Source organism: Lampris incognitus, chromosome 9 (genome assembly GCF_029633865.1).
Source record: "Lampris incognitus isolate fLamInc1 chromosome 9, fLamInc1.hap2, whole genome shotgun sequence".
Taxonomy (NCBI): Eukaryota; Metazoa; Chordata; class Actinopteri; order Lampriformes; family Lampridae; genus Lampris; species Lampris incognitus.
Genome location: NC_079219.1, coordinates 21273410 through 21292460, shown reverse-complemented (window position 1 = coordinate 21292460; position 19051 = coordinate 21273410). Strand labels below are relative to the sequence as shown.

Genomic DNA, 19051 nt, shown 5'->3' with positions numbered 1-19051 from the left:
CACAAAATAAAAAGGTCTAAGGGGTGCGGTTCATCATCTCACATACATTGGTTTTAAGATTGTAAAGTGTTGGCGTCCGGTTGGTGTGGTGGTCTATTCCGTTGCCTAGTACCAACACGGGGATCACCAGGTCGAATCCCCGCGTTACCTCCAGCTTGGTCAGGCGTCCCTACAGACACAATTGGCCATGTGTGCAGGTGGGAAGCCAGATGTGGGTATGTGTCCTGGTCACTGCACTAGCGCCTCCTCTGGCCAGTTGGGGTGCCTGTTCATGGGGCGAAAGGGAACTGGGGGGGAATAGCATGATCCTCTCATGCGCTACGTCCCCCGGGTGAAACTCCTCACTGTCAGGTGAAAAGAAGTGGCTGGCGACTCCACATTTATCGGAGGAGGCATGTGATAGTCTGCACCCCCCCCCCCCCCCGGATTGGCAGAGGGGTTGGAGCAGTGACCAGGATGGCTTGGAAGAGTGGGGTAATTGGCCAAGTACAATTATGGAGAGAAAAAAGGAGAACCCCCCCCAAAAAAAAAGTTTGCAAGGCATTAAGGCTTGCTCTACTAATTTCTGAGGAAACCAGAGCACAGAGCCAGAATACATCAAATTATATCTTATCAAGATCTATCTCCCTGTTTGAGTACATGTCTATGCGTCAATCCTGATGATCCAAAGAAAAAAAAGAGGTGGGGGGGGGGGTTCAAGTAAGAGTCAGTAGACACAGTTGTCCAAGAAAAAAACTTACTGTTTTACCAGGGACAAGGTCATGCCTGGTTTTTGGCCTATCCATATAAATCCAGAAATCATTCTTTTCCATTTATTAAACTGCTTAAGAGGTATTTCTATGGACAAGGATTAGAAAAGAAAAAGCAATGAAAAAGCAAAATTTTTATTTTTATTATATCTATTCAATTATGTAAGTTCAATGGTGAAGTCCGTCTTTCCAAATCAGCTTTTATTTCCCTTGTAATAGGAGAATAATTGATTTTGTAAATATTGGATAAGTCTTTTGGTATTTGGACACCTAAGTACTCAATGTTGTTATTTTCCCATTTAAAATTACATAGTTTCTATGTAAATATTTGTTGTGTGTAATTATATAAGATGGTTTTTGTTTTATGTAAGTTTAATTTATACCCTGAGTAGTTACCAAATTTTTTCAGAAGAGACATTCATTTAGGTCGATTCGAATGTGGGTTGTGAGGGTTACCAGGACATCACCCACAAACAAGCATATCTTGTATTCCACTTCTCTAATCCGAATCCCTGTTATTTCTCCATCTCTTCTGATTGCTTGTGTAAGTGGCTCAATAAATGGAGTGAAGATGGTGGGACTTAAGGGGCATCCTTGACAGCATACCCTTTCAAGGATGACTGGTCTGGCAAGACAGCCATTTATTGTAATCTTGGTGGTAGGGGAGTGTTACAAACTCGTCAGACAGCTAATGACTGCACTATTAAAGCCAAAATGTTGCAATACCAAATACAGGTATTCCCATCTTTCTGAGTCAAAAGCCTTTTCGGCATCAAGACCAAGAATAATATCCTTGTTGTCCTTGCTCATACACTCAACCAGGTGTAAAGCACGTCTCACATTGTCTTTTGTCTGTCTATTTTTAATGAATCCTGTTCGGTCTGTATCAGTTAGAGCTGGAATTATGTTCTCCAGTCCTTTTGCCATTACTGAGGTGTATAATTTTTAATCTATATTTAGTATTGCTATTGCTATAGGTCTCTACAAGCTGCATTCTGTCTTATCCTTGCCTGTCTTTAGAATAACAGATATTATTGCCTGCTTCCAGGAGACTAGTGTCTCTCCTCTGAAGCATTTCAGGAGTAATGGTATTAATAAGTCACTAAATGTTTTGTACCACTCCGCTGGATACCCGTCTATTCATGGTACTTTTTTTGTTTCGAGTCTTGAAATGGTACTGTCTAACTTCGCTTTCATTATCTCTTGTGTCATTATTTTATTTTGTTCGACTCCAATCGATAGTAAATCTAGTGATTCTGAAAGACTAGTAATGGCTAAAGGTTCAGTGCCTTTGGGCTGAGTATACAAATCTTTATAATATTTTTCAAAGAATTTTTTTTCCTACTACTTTATTAATCCCCGTGGGGAAATTCTTCCTCTGCATTTTAACTCATCCTAGCTGTGTAGCAAGGAGCAGTGGGCAGCCACCATGTAGCGCTTGGGGACCAACTCCAGTTAGTCTTGCCATGCCTTGGTCAGGGGCACAGACAGGAGTATTAACCCTAACATGCATGTCTTTTTGATGGTGGGAGGAAACGGAGCACCCAGAGAAAACCCACAGCAGACACAGGGAGAACATGCAAACTCCGCACACAGCACGACCTGGGATGACCCCAAAGGTTGAGGTTGGTTCAAACCCAGGACCTTCTTGATGTGAGGCGACAGTGCTAACCACTGGGCCACCATGCCACTCAAATGCTGTATTTCTTATGATTTATGACACAGCTTGCTGGTTGTTGACTCCACATGTATTGGAGGAGGCATGTGATAGCTTGCAGCCCTCCCCGGCTCAGCAGAGGGGGTGGAGCAGCGACCGGGACGGCTCGGAAGAGTGGGGTAGTTGGCCAAATTCAATTAGGGAGAAAAGAGGGAGGGAAGCTTCTGGTTGACTTCTATTCTGAAATTCACTAGCTCTTCCTTCATATTTCTTGTGTGTCACAAAAGTTGTACATCTTTACATCAGAGCGGACAGCCTTAATTTCAGCATGTATAGCAACTATACTAGCTTTCAGGGTGTCCACTCCCACATGTTTGCCATTTTCGTCTGTCGGCATTATCTCCCTCTGTTTTTGTCATCAGTTTCTAATCTTTCTCACATTTTTGAGGTAATTTACCCCTAGTCCTCCTCCTTTTGATATTTTTTGATTAATTGGACATGTAACTACTCATACCTTGGGTAAATGCCAGACTGTCAGGGAGCACTCTGTTTAGCTGCCATTTGTCTCGGTGCCATACTGGAAGTCCCACTGTTTTGGTTGATTTGAGTCAAATTATCCGATTGGACCATCCCCCCATGTTATCATTCCAGTAATGCTAACTTTTATCCAGGGAGGTAATAAGCCATTCTTTTTTTCTTCCTTCCTTTCTTTCTTTCTTTCTTTCTTTCTTTCTTTCTTTCTTTCTTTCTTTGTTCTGTTTACACTTATGTATCTCCATTACTTTGACAGAAACCCTACGTGTGTGTGTGTGTGTGTGTTACTGTTTTATTTACTGTTGTACTAATTAAACCCACAATATCCTCAGGGACTTTCCTCGCTGGGATTATTGGGACATGGAGTGTCAATACTTGGCTTGGGATTCTTGCCCATTATCAAAGCAACAATTGCATCATCATGGTGCCCCCAGTAAAAATGTCTCTCAGGTATTAGTGCTACACTGGGCATTGGAGGCAGAATTTAGCATGCAGCTAACGGTATTAGTGAGCCTCAGTAAAGGAAGCTAGCACTTTTTTTCTAGCTCAAAATTGGACTAGAGGAGCCTATGTCATATCTGGCCATAGCTGATCCACGCTGCCCTCTGGATTCTTTAAATGAAGCCTGCCTCAGATCCGTCACTTTACTGGAGTCAAAAGGTTTCATGTTTTGCACCTTCGGGCCAATATTCGTATTAATTCCTCTGATGATAGTAGTAGTAGTAGATATTGTTACTACCAGCAATTGTGATTACTGCTGCTGCAACTAATATAACAATTCTCGAATACCAGTGATGTCTCTGCTTGACTTGTACTACTTTTCTCATGATTCGATTGTTTTTTTGTTTTTTTTATAAAGTCCAACAAAGACTTATTCTCTTTGTGACATAATGAATCGTGTTAGACTGAAAGTTACCATATCCTGAGCCATGCAAGTTGTGGTGAGTGGATGATGGCCTGAATTCTCAAGATTGCTTAGCTGTTCATGACACCAGCCAACATAAACTGTTTAAAGAAAAGCAGGACAACAGACAACCATGTTGAAACCGAAAGAAAAATATTGCAAAGGAAAAGTATTTCTTAAAATTACTCAACAAAAGGTCAGTCCCCAGTTTTTGTATGATGGCATGATGAAGCCAGACACAAGATGAAAAATCAGGTAGAGTTTAAACTCTACAGTTTGTGTCTAAGGTGGGTCACTGAATGTGATTTATCTCTGATTTTCGACATCATCAGGGTTGCAAAATGTGGGGGAAAACACAATTCCTTGTTTTGCGAAAGAATGTGATCTTAATCTGGAGGGTTTTTCCATTATTCATGTAATAGCTGATCATTTTACATGAAATAAGGTTATAAAAGTAATTAGCTAGACCAACACCCTGGTTATTAATGTGCTCTGACCTGCTGACACATTAATCGTTTTTGTCCCGTGGCTAAAGGTTAGGCCCTGCCTCAGTCTTATCATAAACGTTTAATGTTGTTTTTTATTGGGTACAGAGCCTTTTGGAGGGACTAGCCTTATTATGGCTTGAACTGGAAACTGCAATTTCATTTTAAAATGGCTTTTCAATGACAGCTGCAACAAAAGGGGAAGTTAAACTTTCATCTTCCATATTTATCTCTTGTTTTCTTTCTGTTCACATAGTGATATTGTGTGTCTGAAGCTGAAAGCCAGAGTGCTGTATTCCAGTGTTGGTGAGGCCACATAACAGAGAAACTTAACTTTGATTTGATGATGATTTATTTCGAACATGTAAATAAGCAGGATATAACATACAGATAAGCCATTGCCAATAATCTGAAGTGATCAACAAATCCACACATCAAACTCAGCGAACAAATCTCCGAAGACATCAGATTATTTGTTACATGTTCGAAAAGGAGTGGGAGGAAGTATACACTTGCTTTTTCTTACCCCTTCTCACCTACTCTTAAATTAATTCAGCTACTATACATTTCAAACTCAGTTCCCACTGTACTGTGTAGTTCAAATTCAATGCAAGTTGTGTTGCACAATACAAACTCAACTACTGTGAACAATAAGAGGAAAAAAAGGAGGAAAAAAAAAGCCCACGTCACAAACACAAGAGAAAGAAAAAAGGAAAAACTTTCAACTCCAAGGTGCCTTTGGTTTCATCTCTGAGAAATATGGTCTGGTCCAGCATTTGTTTTCAGTGAGCAGGATTAACCAGCAGTCAGAGATCTACAACAGCTTGAACTCACATCCTCTGCAGTGTTAGTGCCTTGCTCTACCCAGTGGTAATACTTGATGTCACTGGTCTGGTTGAGGACTATACCACTTATTGTGGTCAGTTCTTTGGATAACCTTATGTGCATTCACACAAGAGTGTGTGTGTGTGTGTGTGTGTGTGTGTGTGTGTGTGTGTATACAAGACAGAGAGGGTGAATGTCATGGTCATGTGCTGTGACTCTCAGACCCCAGGGAAACAAGGGGCCATTGTAGCCCCAGCAAGGCCTCGTGTTTTTTTGTTTTTTTTGGGGGGGGGGGGTTGTGTGGTGGCAGTGCCCCAGCTTGCCTAGACGGTATTGTACCAGCTAGCATGCAGCTCTGACGCCATGACAGGTGCACACACACACACATCACTTAGACACCATCAATCGCGCACGTACTCTTTCCCTGCACTCTTTCTCTAGTAATTGTTGCTCTCTGTGTCTCTATCCCTCTCTCTACCCACTTTTATCTCTTTCTGTGCCTTTCCTTTCCTCTCTCTATCTCTGTAATTAAGCTAGCCTCTGCTGGTTTGGACCCAGCAAGCCTCGGTCTGGTCAATCTGGTCTGGTCAGTATCATTCAGTTGTAACGCAGTACCATAGCTAGCTGTTAAAAGGTACTTCAGCATAACCCTCTTAGGCTTTAAGGTTTTTACAAATGGTTGGTGTCAGGTCAGTACACAGTTACTCATTCTTTCCCATCACAGCCTGAAAACTCCTCTCTGAGGAACTCGATGCCTGCCTCTGTCCCCCTTTCTTCTTCTTCTTCTCTCTGACTCACATTCACTTCTCTATCTAGCTCTATCTCATATCCCACTTCTCCTTCATCCATGATCACTCAAGGGTAATGGGAATATTTGTTGCATCATATGTCAAGGGTGCGCAGGCTCTGATCCCTTACCGCCTTGCTAATGGTGATCTTTTCCCTTGGCCCTTCCAGGGCCACAGGAAATATGCTTTCTATCATCAGGCTGTTTGCTTTGACCTTTGATCTCCTCACTGTCGGTTGCTTGTTATTGTGGCAATCTAGGATCAGAGCATTAACTACTTGACCAGACTGAAAATGTGATCTAACTGTGTGAAGCAAAAAGATGTAGCCAGCCATTTTTATGGTGTCAAGGATAGTGTGATAGAAGGACGTTGACTGATGTCTCAACCGGAAACACAATAACCAGCACATACACACACACACACACACGATGATTGTGATGGTGGAAGTGAAACTGACATTTTTATCTGCCAGGTGGTAGTCTGGAGGGGATTATGCATTTGGTAACACACGTGTGTGTGTTTGTGTATTTGTCCTAGGGTTGGGCATCAAGAACCAGTTCCAAGTTAGAAACGGTCCCAAAATATTGATTCCAATGGAATCTTTTAAGAAATTTTAATTTCGATTCTGCTTGCTAAACAAATTTCACTTGTGCTAGTTTCAGTTTCAGTACCAGGACCCGTCTGCGCGGCTGCGCCTATAGTCATGCAAGTTGAATGCATGCATGTCTTCCCGTCTCCCAAGCTACACACTGGTGCTCTTTCTGGACTGGACGACGCTGTGCAAAGCGATACATTTTGTCTTTGTTTTGTGGGGAAGATCAGCAAGTAGCTGAAGTAGTAGCAGGCACATGAGTCTGGATAGAGCCGTGCGCCATCATGGACCGCAGCAAGCGCTCAAAAGCGTGGCTTTATTTTGTTCAAAAAAAATGATGGCGCGACATGGCGCGACACCTGTGCCAAACGTATTTCATGCAAGAGAGGATGCACTACTAACATGACAAAACTCCTTCGCCAGCATGGTGAAGGAGTCATTGATACACTCATTGATATGAGTGTACTGTGTTTGATGTGTTGCGCCAGTCTCCCTCTCCCTCACATGCCTCGTCCTCCTCAGTCAACCCTCAGCCAACAGCCAGCACCTCGCTGCAGTTGGGAAAGTGAAAGTTAAATAACATTCGTCTTATTCTCAATAGTGAGACAGCACTCTAGCTATACTTGATCAAATTGCTAAAACCTGTCAAATAGTATGTGCAAATACTGTAATGCATTTTTTTCGCAGATGAACGTACACACAGACGTTCCGTTCCTGCTTCTCTCTCTTCAAAACCCACATGGATGCAGCTCCCAAAACTGTAAATTAATTGGTTTTTAGACTGTTGCAGTGTTGTCATTTAGATGGGTTTCAGTGTTACAGTTGCAGTACAGTGAATGAAAAAAGACATGCATGTTAGGGTTAATACTCCTGTCTGAGCCCCTGACCGAGGTATAGCAAGACAAGCTGGAGTTTGTTCCCAGGTGCTGCACAGCGGCTGCCCAGTGCTCCTAGCAACATAGCTAGGATGGGTTAAATGCAGAGCAGAATTTCACCACCGGGATTCATAAAATATATCTAAATCAAAATTCAAAAGAATGAACCGTCATTGAATCATGTATCAGTTTCATAAACTACTACTACTTCTTTCTGGTGCCCCCATTAGGGGTCGCCACAGCAGATCATCTGTTTCCATTTCTTCCTGTCCTTTGCATCTTCCTCTGTCACACCAGCCACCTGCATGTCCTCCCTCACCACATCCATAAACCTCCTCTTTGGCCTTCCTCTTTTCCTCTTCCTCCCCGGCAGCTCCTCCTCCACACATGTCCAAGCCATCTCAATCTTGCCTCTCTTGCTTTGTCTCCAAACCGTCCAACCTGAGCTGTGCCTCTAATATACTCATTCCTAATCCTGTCCTCCTTTGTCACTGCCAATAAAAATCTTGGCATCTTCAACTCTGCCACCTCTAGCTTTGCCTCCTGTATTTTCGTCAGTGCCACCATCTCCAAACCATACAACATAGCTGGTCTCACTACCATCTTGTAAACCTTCCCTTTAACTCTTGCTGGTACCCTTCTGTCACAAATAACTCCTGACACTCTTCTCTACCTACTCCACTCTGCCTGCACTCTCTCAGTACTGGTGGCGGTCATTGGTAACCTGGGCCTCAACTGATCCGTTATGGAAATCTTATTTATGATCCGCATATTTGATTTGGCAAATGTTTTATGCTGGATGCCCTTCCTGATGCAACCCTCCCCATTTATCCAGGCTTGGGACCGGCACTAAGAAGGCACTGGCTTGTGCATCCTCAGTGGCTGGGTTAATATCAGTGTCATAAACTGTATGAAATTAATTATCAATATGACTGAACATGACTTGTGTAAAGATTTTTACAAATATATTTTTCTGTGACCTGTTTTGTTCCCACCCTTCAAAGAATCGGAATTGAGAATCGTTCAGAACTGGAATCGATGAGCAAAATCAGAATCATTCAAATCCAAATGATATCCAACCCATTCTGTCTGCGGCTAATCTCACAAACTATTGGACCTATCAGCCTTTTTTTTTTTGTTGCACAGTTATGACTATGACGATGAACCTCACGTGGTTGCGGTGATTTAAAACCTTCAAAAAACATTTCTTTTCGCTACTGCCGCTCCCTCTCTTCATTCACTCTGTAGCTCACGTGACCAACGCTGCTTTCTGTCGCTGCCTGATCTGAGTCAACCGTGCGCATGCGTGACTCACATCTACGGTTGAGTCAGACCGGGCAACGACAGTATCAAAACCAAAACATTATGTATTTGGGAATGAGTCTTGAAAGTAACTGAGAAGTTGTTATATTTCACAAGCCAGTAAATCATTCACTGCTGATCTCAATACAGGAGAACTGGAGGAACACTGGATGAACCAAAGATAAGTCACCTAATTCATCTCGTCACCATGCGGAAATGCCATAGTCTTCAATGTTAAAACTCCACTATAAAAATACAATTTCAAGTAGGATTAATCAGTCACAGCTGGAAATCATCTCAGTAGCCACAATAAAACATTTCTTGTGGCTGAGCTGTGTTTTCTTACCGTTGTTTTATGAATGAAAGTCAATCAGCATTGCAGCTATTCGTCATCATTCATTTTATATCATGAAAACTATGACAGTTAAACACATTTGAAGTCTTTTTATTAACGGCTTTGAAATTATGATAGCCTGACCTCTGTCATTTTATGTCAGACTTGGTCGCATTTGTGCGAGGGTCCACCAAGGAGGCTGAGCATCCACAGTCTGACAGGCAAAACATTTTTATTTGGTAATTTTTTTTTTAGCTTGAATGCTGCACATTAACAACCCCCCCCCCCCATATTTCCCATTAAATCGACTTGGGTGCTGCAAAAAAGTCTTATAATGGCAGGAAAGACATTGTTTTTTCTGTCCATGAGTTCATGTTTTTCCCTTCTTCCAGTAGGTGAAAAATTGGGTGGTTTGTGTCCACCAGAGAGGGGGAGGTAAGTATGGTTGGCATCTGCACTTTACTGAGTGCACACCTCTAGTTCTTTCTTGTGAGCCTATTGTCTTCCTGTACTTGTTCTCTGCTTCCTGTGAAAATCCTCACTAAATTTCTGTGAATTTTGATAAAGTATGCCCCTAGTAAAACTAAACAAGAAAGGAGTTTGCTTATAAAACATAATGTCCAACAATGATATATTACATCACCCAGTTTAGAATATCTCATTGGAGTACCTCATTAGAATACTTGTTTAACCTTCCAGTTGTGTTTTGGTCAAAAAGGACCAATTTACATCTTTATCACAAATATGATTTATTTTATTTTAGTTTATTGCTACATAATGCTTCATTACATCCATCACACTGCCAAAAAAAAAAATCTCACCAATTTCAGTGAATTTTAGGTGTCTTTTTTTGTACAATCTGGTGTTTCCTGTTAGAGATTATTTACAGTAGGGAATAGATGGGTGATTTTGGGGCGATATCGCCCTTCAGCACCCATGTACATGCACACAGACTTGCATCAGTGAATCCACAGTAGAGTTTCTGAGAGATGATGTTTCTGGAGGTCAAGCCAGAAGTTAGCTCCAGTATGGGTTGCTGGGGAAAAATGAATTGGGGTTTTCTCAGTTGCCTCGAGTAAGCTCTGTGGTCAACACAGTTTAGTCAATTTGATAGAAGATCTGTGAATGGTGTCATTATTCCAAAGTTAGCCAAATACTTTCCACTTAAATAGTTTTAAATTTTCTATACAGCTTGCATGCCTCAGAATTTACAAAATCAAGGTTGGATTTGAAACTTTGATTTTTGTTATTGATGCTGCCAGTCTTTGGCCGGGTCAAGATTCTTAACATCTTGGTTAAATAAAGGCTGAACCAAAACAATAGAAATGTTGTGATAAAGATACTTAGAACAATCTGACTTTCTTACTCCTTAAGAGCGTGCAAGTCGTTGGCTTCCTCTGGACATACATGACTAGTAAATGTGTTAACATGTCTCCATCTCACTCCTCCCCCATTCTCTGCTATGGTCATGGTCTAGTTTGCATTGATGTCAGTCGTTGTGTGTGAGAGAGGGAGAGGAGGAGATCTGCTGATGGTCCTTGCTGATCTGTCATGAGAATACGCCATACTTGTCACACACACACACACACACACTACACAAACTGTGCTACATACTTTACTATATTCAGTCCCACAGTCCTTTTCTCATACATGAACAGCCTTACGTAATGGCTATGGGGTTCGTTTGTTTTTTTAAAAAAGCCTCAGCCTTTCTAACTAGGATTGCCCCATTCAGAAATGAGATTAGTATGAGAGCCGGCAACAAACGATTCAATGTGATTTTAATCGTATACTAAATGTAAAATGTTACCAGATGAATGTGTGTTGGGTCAGGATGTGGGCAGGGCTTAGAAAACACAGAGTTCTGTAGCTGTGATTGATTGTTTCTTTGTATAGCCAGATATTGACATTGGCTATAATGAAGCAATCTGTTGCCATCTGATCGGGGTATTCCACCGTGTGTGTGTGTGTGTGTGTGTGTGTGTGTGTGTGTGTGTGTGTGTGTGTGTGTGTGTGTGTGTGTGTGTGTGTCGGGGGGGGGGGTAATTGGGGAGGCGTGTCTAGTGCTTTTGTGTGTTTTTGTTCCCAGTCCCCGTACTTGACTGACCACTAAAAGGGAAGTGTCTGTGATGACCTCAGCTTTTTAGCTTAACACTGCTGGTCTTTTTTACCCAGTATTTCAACATTTTTTTTGACCTCGTGCTTACAATTTGACCTGCAAAATGTTATTATTTGATCCACATTTTTGAATTCATACCCTTCGGTTTGCTACACCAGCTTATACATCTTATACACTACCTGATAATATATTACCATCCATACTGTTGCATGCTAACACTCATATTGATGACTGACTGACTTCGAGCTTGGCAAAGCTGTAAAGGAATTGCAGTATTTCACTTATTTTATGTGCACTATTAAATTAAAAAGAAATGAGAGAGTGAGAAGGTTGGATGATGTGGGGATAGTAAATCAGGGAGTGAGGTGGATTAGCAAGGAGGAAGTGAGGGCAGCTATGAAGAGGATTAAGAGTGGAAAGTCAGTTGGTCCTGATGACATACCTGTGGGGGCATGGAGATGTTTAGGAGAGATGGCAGTTGAGTTTTTAACTAGATTGTTTAACACAATCTTGGAAAGTGAGAGGATGCCTGAGGAGTGGAGAAGAAGCATACTGGTATGGATTTTCAAGAATAAGGGTGCTGTGCAGAACTGTAGCAACTACAGAGGTATAAAGTTGATCAGCCAAAGCATGAAGATATGGGAAAGAGTAATAGAAGCTAGGTTAAGAGGAGTGGTGATGATTAGCGAGCAGCAGTATAGTTTTATGCCGTGAAAGAGCACTACAGATGCGATGTTTGCTTTGAGAATGTTAATGGAAAAGTATAGAGAGGGTCAGAAGGAGTTACATTCTGTGTGGATTTAGTGAAGACATATGACGGGATGTCAAGAGAGGAGATGTGGTATTGTGTGAGGAAGTCAGGAGTGGCAGAGAATTATGTAGGGGTTGTGCAGAATATGTATATGAGTGTGACAGTGTTGAGGTGTGTGGTAGGAGTGATGTTTGGGTTCAAGGTGGAGGTAGGATTACATCAAGGATCGCCCCTGAGCCCTTTCTTGTTTGCAATAGTGATCGCCCCTGAGCCCTTTCTTGTTTGCAATAGTGATGGACAGGTTGACGGAGAAGATCAGGCAGGAGTGTATTTGGACTATGATGTTCACTGATGACATTGTGATCTGTAGTGAGAGTAGGGTGCAGGTTGAGGAGAGCCTGGAGAGGTGGAGGTATGCACTGGAGAGAAGAGGAATGAAAGTCAGCAGGAGCAAGATGAAATACATATGCGTAAATGAGAGGGAGGACAGCGGAATGGTGAGGATGCAAGGAGTAGAGGTGATGAAGGTGAATGAGTTGAAATACTTGGGGTGAACTGTTCAAAGTAACAGGGAGTGCAGAAGAGAGGTGAGGAAGAGAGTGCAGGCAGGGTGGAGTGGGTGGAGAAGAGTGTCAGGAGTGATTTGTGACAGAAGGGTACCAGCAAGAGTTAAAGGGAAGGTTTACAAGATGGTTGTGAGACCAGCTATGTAATGTGGTTTGGCGATCAGGAGGTAGCGCTTGAGGTGGCAGAGTTGAAGATGCTAAGATTTTCATTGGGATTGACTAAGAAGGATGGGATTAGGAACGAGTATATAAGAGGGACAGCTCAGGTTGGACGGTTTGGAGACAAAGCAAGAGAGGCAAGATTGAGATGGTTTGGACATATGCAGAGGAGAGATGCTGGGTATATTGGGGGAAGGATGCTGAATATGGAGCTGCCAGGGAAGAGGAAAAGAGGAAGGCCAAAGAGGAGGTTTATGGATATGGTGAGGGCGGCCATGCGGGTGGCTGGCATGACAGAGGAAGATGCAGAGGAAAGGAAGAGATGGAAACAGATGATCCACTGTGGGGACCCCTAACGGGAGCAGCCGAAAGTAGTAATGGCAGTAGTAGTAGTAGATTAAAAAGAAAAAGATAAAACATTTATAGTGCATCCTTAACTACAGGTATGTTGCTCTGCTTTTTTGTGACGTGCACTTTTTATTAACCCTGGTTATAACAACTGTTAAAAAGCCATCATATCCACGAGCACCAGTGAGGAAGCTTAATAATCCTCACTTTTTTAGATGTTACAGATTTGCCTAATTACAGATTTGATAGATATGCTGCTGATAGTTTAAAGAATTAAATCATACTGTGACAGAGAGATACCTTTTTATTTAATCACCCTAAAGATCTGGACCGATGCCAAACTGAAGATCTGTCACATGTGTCACCAGGAAGTAACATGAGCTCTGGGAACGGAACAGGAAACAGACCGCCAGGCCAATTCCTGTTTGCCAGTTAACTTAGTGAGGGTAGACCTGCGTCCTCTTCCTCTTCTCACACTTGTTTCGAGACCTTTTTAGTGCTTCGCTCTCACTTTCACTCTTTAATCCCATGCTTGTCAATTCTGTAAGGGCTTTAAGAGGGCGGACCCGTTGCTAGTTTGTAAGTTGTTGTTGTTTTTTTTAAACGTTTTGCCTAACTTTTTGTCCACTACTGTTATTTAACAAGCTCTTTCAGTATTTCACCCCCCCCAAAAAAGTAGATATTTTTATTGAGGAAAAAGGATTCAAATAATGGGTCATAGACTGGCTGGACAGTGGAACTGAATGAGAAACACACCCTAAGTTAACCAACTACTACCAATGTGCCACTGAGGAATGCATTTAAATTCCGACTGCCCCTGTGGAGCCACTCGGTGTCCAACAAAAGGAGGCTGACAGTTGAAGACTGTGGTTGTTCTGGTCTACTCCAGGTTATCCAGCTTTTTATTAGATGGAGGCAATAGCCTAAATTTATGAGCCAGACTGTAAACCCGCAGCTGAAGTACGGCTTATGTTCCTCAGTCTTCTGATCCCTCCCCTGCTTATCCGCCTTATTCACTGTTTCACCGTATGAAGAGAATCTTAAATTTGAATCGAACCTCCAAACGAAGGGAAACCATCTAATAACTGTTAAATCCATCAGATGGCTCGACAAGTTGAACTAGCAGGGTTTTTTTTTTCTTCCTCCCTTTTTCTTCCCAATTGACTTTTCGCAAAGTCCCACTCCCCTTAGTTACTGTTGCTATGCCTGTCAAGCATTTCAGAACTATCCAGGAAGTAGCTGGAAAACACCAAAACAAGAAGGAAGAAATCAGCGCATTGTGTGGGTAAAAGTAACAGTAATAATACGTTAGTTGTATTAGCTATCAATAATAGCTAGTAGCAAGCTTAGCTTGGAGCAGACAGGTATTTTTGTTGATTTTGGATGGATTAAGCTGGCCATGGGGTCTGCTATACTGCGAAATCTATTGCCGACATTGCGCTTCTTGCATTCTGGGTTTCGGGTAGGGAAAGAAAATTACACCCCCTCCAAACTTTTCAGATATCTAGTATCCGATTTGCAGATCCCATAGGCACACCGTTTCAGCATTTTGTTGTGTGTTTGAAAGCTTGACGGACTGTTGATAAGGTAGGATTGGACAAGCACTGTTCTGGGGCAGTACTTTGCAAAAGGTCAGTTGTATCCTGCCAATTACCCCACTCTTCTGAGCTGTTCTGGTCACTGCTCCACCCCCTCTGCCAATCCGGGGAGAGCTGCAGACTACTACATGTCTCCTGCGATACATGTGGTGTCGCCAGCCTCTTTTTTTCACCTGACAGTGAGGAGTTTTGCCAGGAGGATGTAGCGCATGAAAGGATCATGCTATTCCTCCCAGTTCCCCCTTGCCCCTGAACAGGCACCCCAACTGACGAGAGGAGGCGCTAGTGCCACGACCAGGACACATACCCACATCCGGCTTCCCACCCACAGACATGGCCAATTGTGTCTGTAGAGATGCCTGACCAAGTTGGAGATGACACGTGGATTCGATCCGGCGATCCCCATGTTGGTAGGCAACGGAATAGACAGCGACGCTACCCGAACGCCCTAGCTGAAGTTTTACACTGGAATAAGACCCTCATGTGGCTGTCACAGTCACTGGCTAAGTACAATATACCACAGCCAGAAATTACAAGCATCCTTATGGTGCCAGTCCTAATTTCCCAAGCCACCCTAACATGGGCGAGACTGGGAATTTTCCATAATATTATTGTTGTAGATTATGATATTTTAAATAAATCATAATACTGCAATCGTCTGAGACAGAGTGCCACTTGTATACTGATTAATATCTCTAATAGCTGGGTATACATTGAATCTTTCAATAATAATAAGTTATTTCCTTGGATGTTTTGTATACACTTCTGGTTTACTGTGTCTGGTGACCTCTCACATGCACAGTTTCTAAGAGCAGAAAGAAACCTGGCAGAGATAGACAGAATCTAATGTCTAGTGATAGCATCATACTTAGGTTCATTTATTTAATTCTGGGCAGAACTGTCAGTGCTTCTTCATGCTACCCTGTCTTTGTACAGAGATACAGCAAAGTAGATGGATATAGCAACTTCATCCAAAATGTCCCAGGGTGTCAGTCTGTCCTGAAATCCTCACTGTTTGGGTGGGGTGGGGGGGCTGTGTTGGCGCTAATGCAAGTTGCAGCAGTAAAACTATCCTTGGATAGTGTTTTTTGATTTATAAAATGGTTTGAACAATTTATAAAATGAATTTGTAAAATGGTTTGGCCTTCCCTTTGTATTTTGAGGGGAAATGGTGTACGGTGGAAGTGTTTTGGCTATCGGATAGATAGGGGACAGCCGGTTAGTCTAAAGGTCTACTGCTGCCTGACCTTATACCATTGCCCATATCAATTCTCTCTCTCTCTCTCTCTCTCTGAGCATCTCTTATTGTCACTCCTTCACTTTTGATGCTATTTTCCTGTCTCTTATCTTTGCTGTATCTCTGTCCATCTCTCTCTCTCCATCAGTGCATCACTCATTTAATTTCTCTCCCTTGCTGTTACTCTTTTATTTTCTCTCTTGCTCGCTCTATCGTTCTTAGTCTTTCTAGCGCCATCTCTTTCCTTCACAGTTTTTATGCTTTCAACACTGGATTTTGTGTGTGTGTGTGTGTGTGTGTGTGTGTGTGTGTGTGTGTGTGTGTGTGTGTGTGTGTGTGTGTGTGTGTGTGTGTGTGTGTGTGTTTGTGCCCAAGTGTGTGCAGTAGGAAGTGTTAAGCTGATGTGTGCACAAAAAAAATCCTCCAAATTTAGTTCAGTCACTGACACGGAGATTGAGGGAAACACTAAGACTGACTGACTCAAAAATAAAGAGAGACCCTGAGATGCAGAGGAAGACGGACAGAGAGAGAGACAGGGAGATGGAAAGCGAGGCCATGAGACAGGGAAGGAGACAGTTACATTACGTAATAGTGCTGTTACTAGTTCAGTCTCACATTTGTACAATGCATCCTATTTTTATACCACATACACACAAACAGCTTTCTCTTATACAAAAGATACACACGTTTACACGTTACATCCATATGTATATATCTGCCCTCTCTCTCTCTCTCGCTCTCTCTCTGTCACTCTTTCATGCATATGCATACAAGCATGTAAACAGACATTCATATATACCCAAACACTGAGCTCCCTGTCTCTCTCTCTCTCGCTCGCTCTCGGAGCGGAGCGGAAGTGCGAGTGAGGATGGAGTAGCAGCGTGCTGCTTTGGTATAAACGAGTTTCTAAAACGAGCTTTCCCCCCCTACCCGTCTTGTCCTTTTTCATGTGCTTTTTTGTTGTCTTTTAGTTAGTTAGGTTTTTTTTTTTTGTCTTTCTCGGTGACAGGTCTGAGTGGAGTTGTTTTTTTCCCGGTAGCGGTGCTACCGCCCTCAGCGGGGCAGTATGGCCACCGTGGGAAGTGGATGGACGGCGTTTGAAAAATTGACACGCCGGCACACGATTAAAGTGGCTCCGGTGGTCAAATGCCGGGTGGAGGAGTGCTGCCTCGCGGTAGGCGAACATGTGGGATATGGAAGCATCAAATCAGCATCCAGAATGAACAGTGCTGTGGTCATGTTTATCGATAGTGTTGATAAAGTCAACCAGGTGGTGGACGGCAGTGTGGTGATTAAGGACACGTTAACTCCCATTCTGCCGCTGACTAATCCTGCCACGAGAATCACTATTTCACGAGTAATGCCGTTTTAGAGAAGGAGCTTGCAAGCTACGGACAGCTAGTGTGTCCCCGATAAAAATTGTCTCTTCGGGTTGCAAGTCTCCTCACTTGAGACATGTGGCTTCATGATTCTGAGAGATAATGCGGAGGATTTGGATCTGAAGCTTAAGTTCAGGATCAACGGTTTTGACTACATTGTGTTTGTTACATCCGGCATGATGAAATGTTTTGGCTGTGGGTCTGAGGGGCATTTAATAAGGTCTTGTCCTGACAGGAGTGAGGGTAGGTCTGATCCTCAAGGGCTGCCTTCATCTCCTGATGCCACCACGAGCGGCGCATCTCCGGCTGAAGACGGCGCTGCCGAGTCGGCACAAGGCAGACAGGAGGCCGGGGAGCGAGGGGCAGGAGAAATTGACCAGGTGGTGAAACAGAAAGAGACCGAGGCTGGAGAACGCAAAGAAAACGGACAGACTGAGCAGGCAGGAGAGGAAGGTGGGGCAGGTTGAGCAGGTTAAAAAAGATGATCACGATGAGAAGGTGACAGAACTTGAACAGGTGGAAGCTGATGGAAATTAAAACAGTGAGAACGGGGAGTGCAGCAAATTGGCTGGGCGAGATATGAATTGTGGTTGGAAGAAGCAAACACAGCAGACTGCTATTAGCGTGGCAGAGTCTGTACTTGAGGAAGAGGAAGAGATGCTGTCAGATGGTGAAATAAGATTCAAAAAATATTAAAAGGAAGCCCACAGGGTAGACAGGACCATTTAAAAGCAAAGAGGGTTTCAAAGGGTAAAAAGCCATCCTCTTCACCTGAGGAGGACACAGGAGAAAGTGACTGTGAGTTAGTTTCCACTCCTCGTACACAGGTGAACACTGAAGGCAGCTATACTTTGCTGAAAATCAGCAAGTTTTTACAGGTCACCAAGGGTTTGAGGGCGGTCAAGGTGGAAAATTATTTTCCAGACTTGCAGCTTTTTGTTGACTCAGTCAAACACTTTATGAAAAACACAGGAGAGTTGGAAGTAAACACATTTACTGACCAGGAAACCTTCAGACTGAAAAATCTTGTACAAAAAGTGAAATTGCAACTCCTTGATGCTTAAGACGAATTTGGTCGATGAGTTTGTTGCACTGGGCGATCTTCCTCTTACTGCTGCTGGAGGAGCCACTGATTCATGGAGCCAGGCTGGATGTCCACCACTGGTGCTCTCCAGGACTTTCCCAGAAACTGGTTTCCACCACGAACATCACCCTACAGAGCAGAGCTACACAGAAATTGCCTTTTTTTTTTTCAGAACTGGATGATAAAGAGATGACTGTGTTTGAGTATCAGCTGTTGGACTGTAATGTATTCTGAATAAATGTACCTTTTTAAAATAAAAATCTCTCTCTCTCTCTCTCGCTTACTCTTTCATGCACATGCATACAAGCATGTAAACAGACATTCATATGTACCCGAACACAGAGATCTCTCTCTCTCTCTCTCTCTCTCTCTCTCTCTCTCTCTCTCTCTCTCTCTCTCTCTCTCTCTCTCTCTCGCTCAAATTCAAATTGCTTTATTGGCATGACCATAACAAAATACAGTATTGCCAAAGCATTATACGAATAACAAATGTTAACAAATATACATACAGAAAATCTCTCTCACTCACTCACTCACTCACTCACACATTGAGTTTGATCCTGGCTGCCTTTATAGTGCTGTATTTTAATCACATTTAGTATCTTATCAGAGAGAAATTGTATCTGGTTGAAGTCATCTGTTTGATTGGCCTGGATGAGCCTGGGCTGTGATTGGTTAGTTGTCCAATGTCAGACCACCGTTGCTGGCCAACTAACCTTATGGGTGTGGGGTCGGTGGTTCGTGGATGTTGTTGGGAATTGAATG

At 42.8% G+C, this 19051-nt stretch overlaps 1 protein-coding gene across 1 annotated transcript in view; it reads left to right on the top strand.

Moving 5' to 3' along the window:
* Positions 1-19051, top strand: part of LOC130117507 (DENN domain-containing protein 4B-like) — a 73634-nt gene that overhangs the window by 21679 nt on the left and 32904 nt on the right. The window lies entirely within an intron of this gene.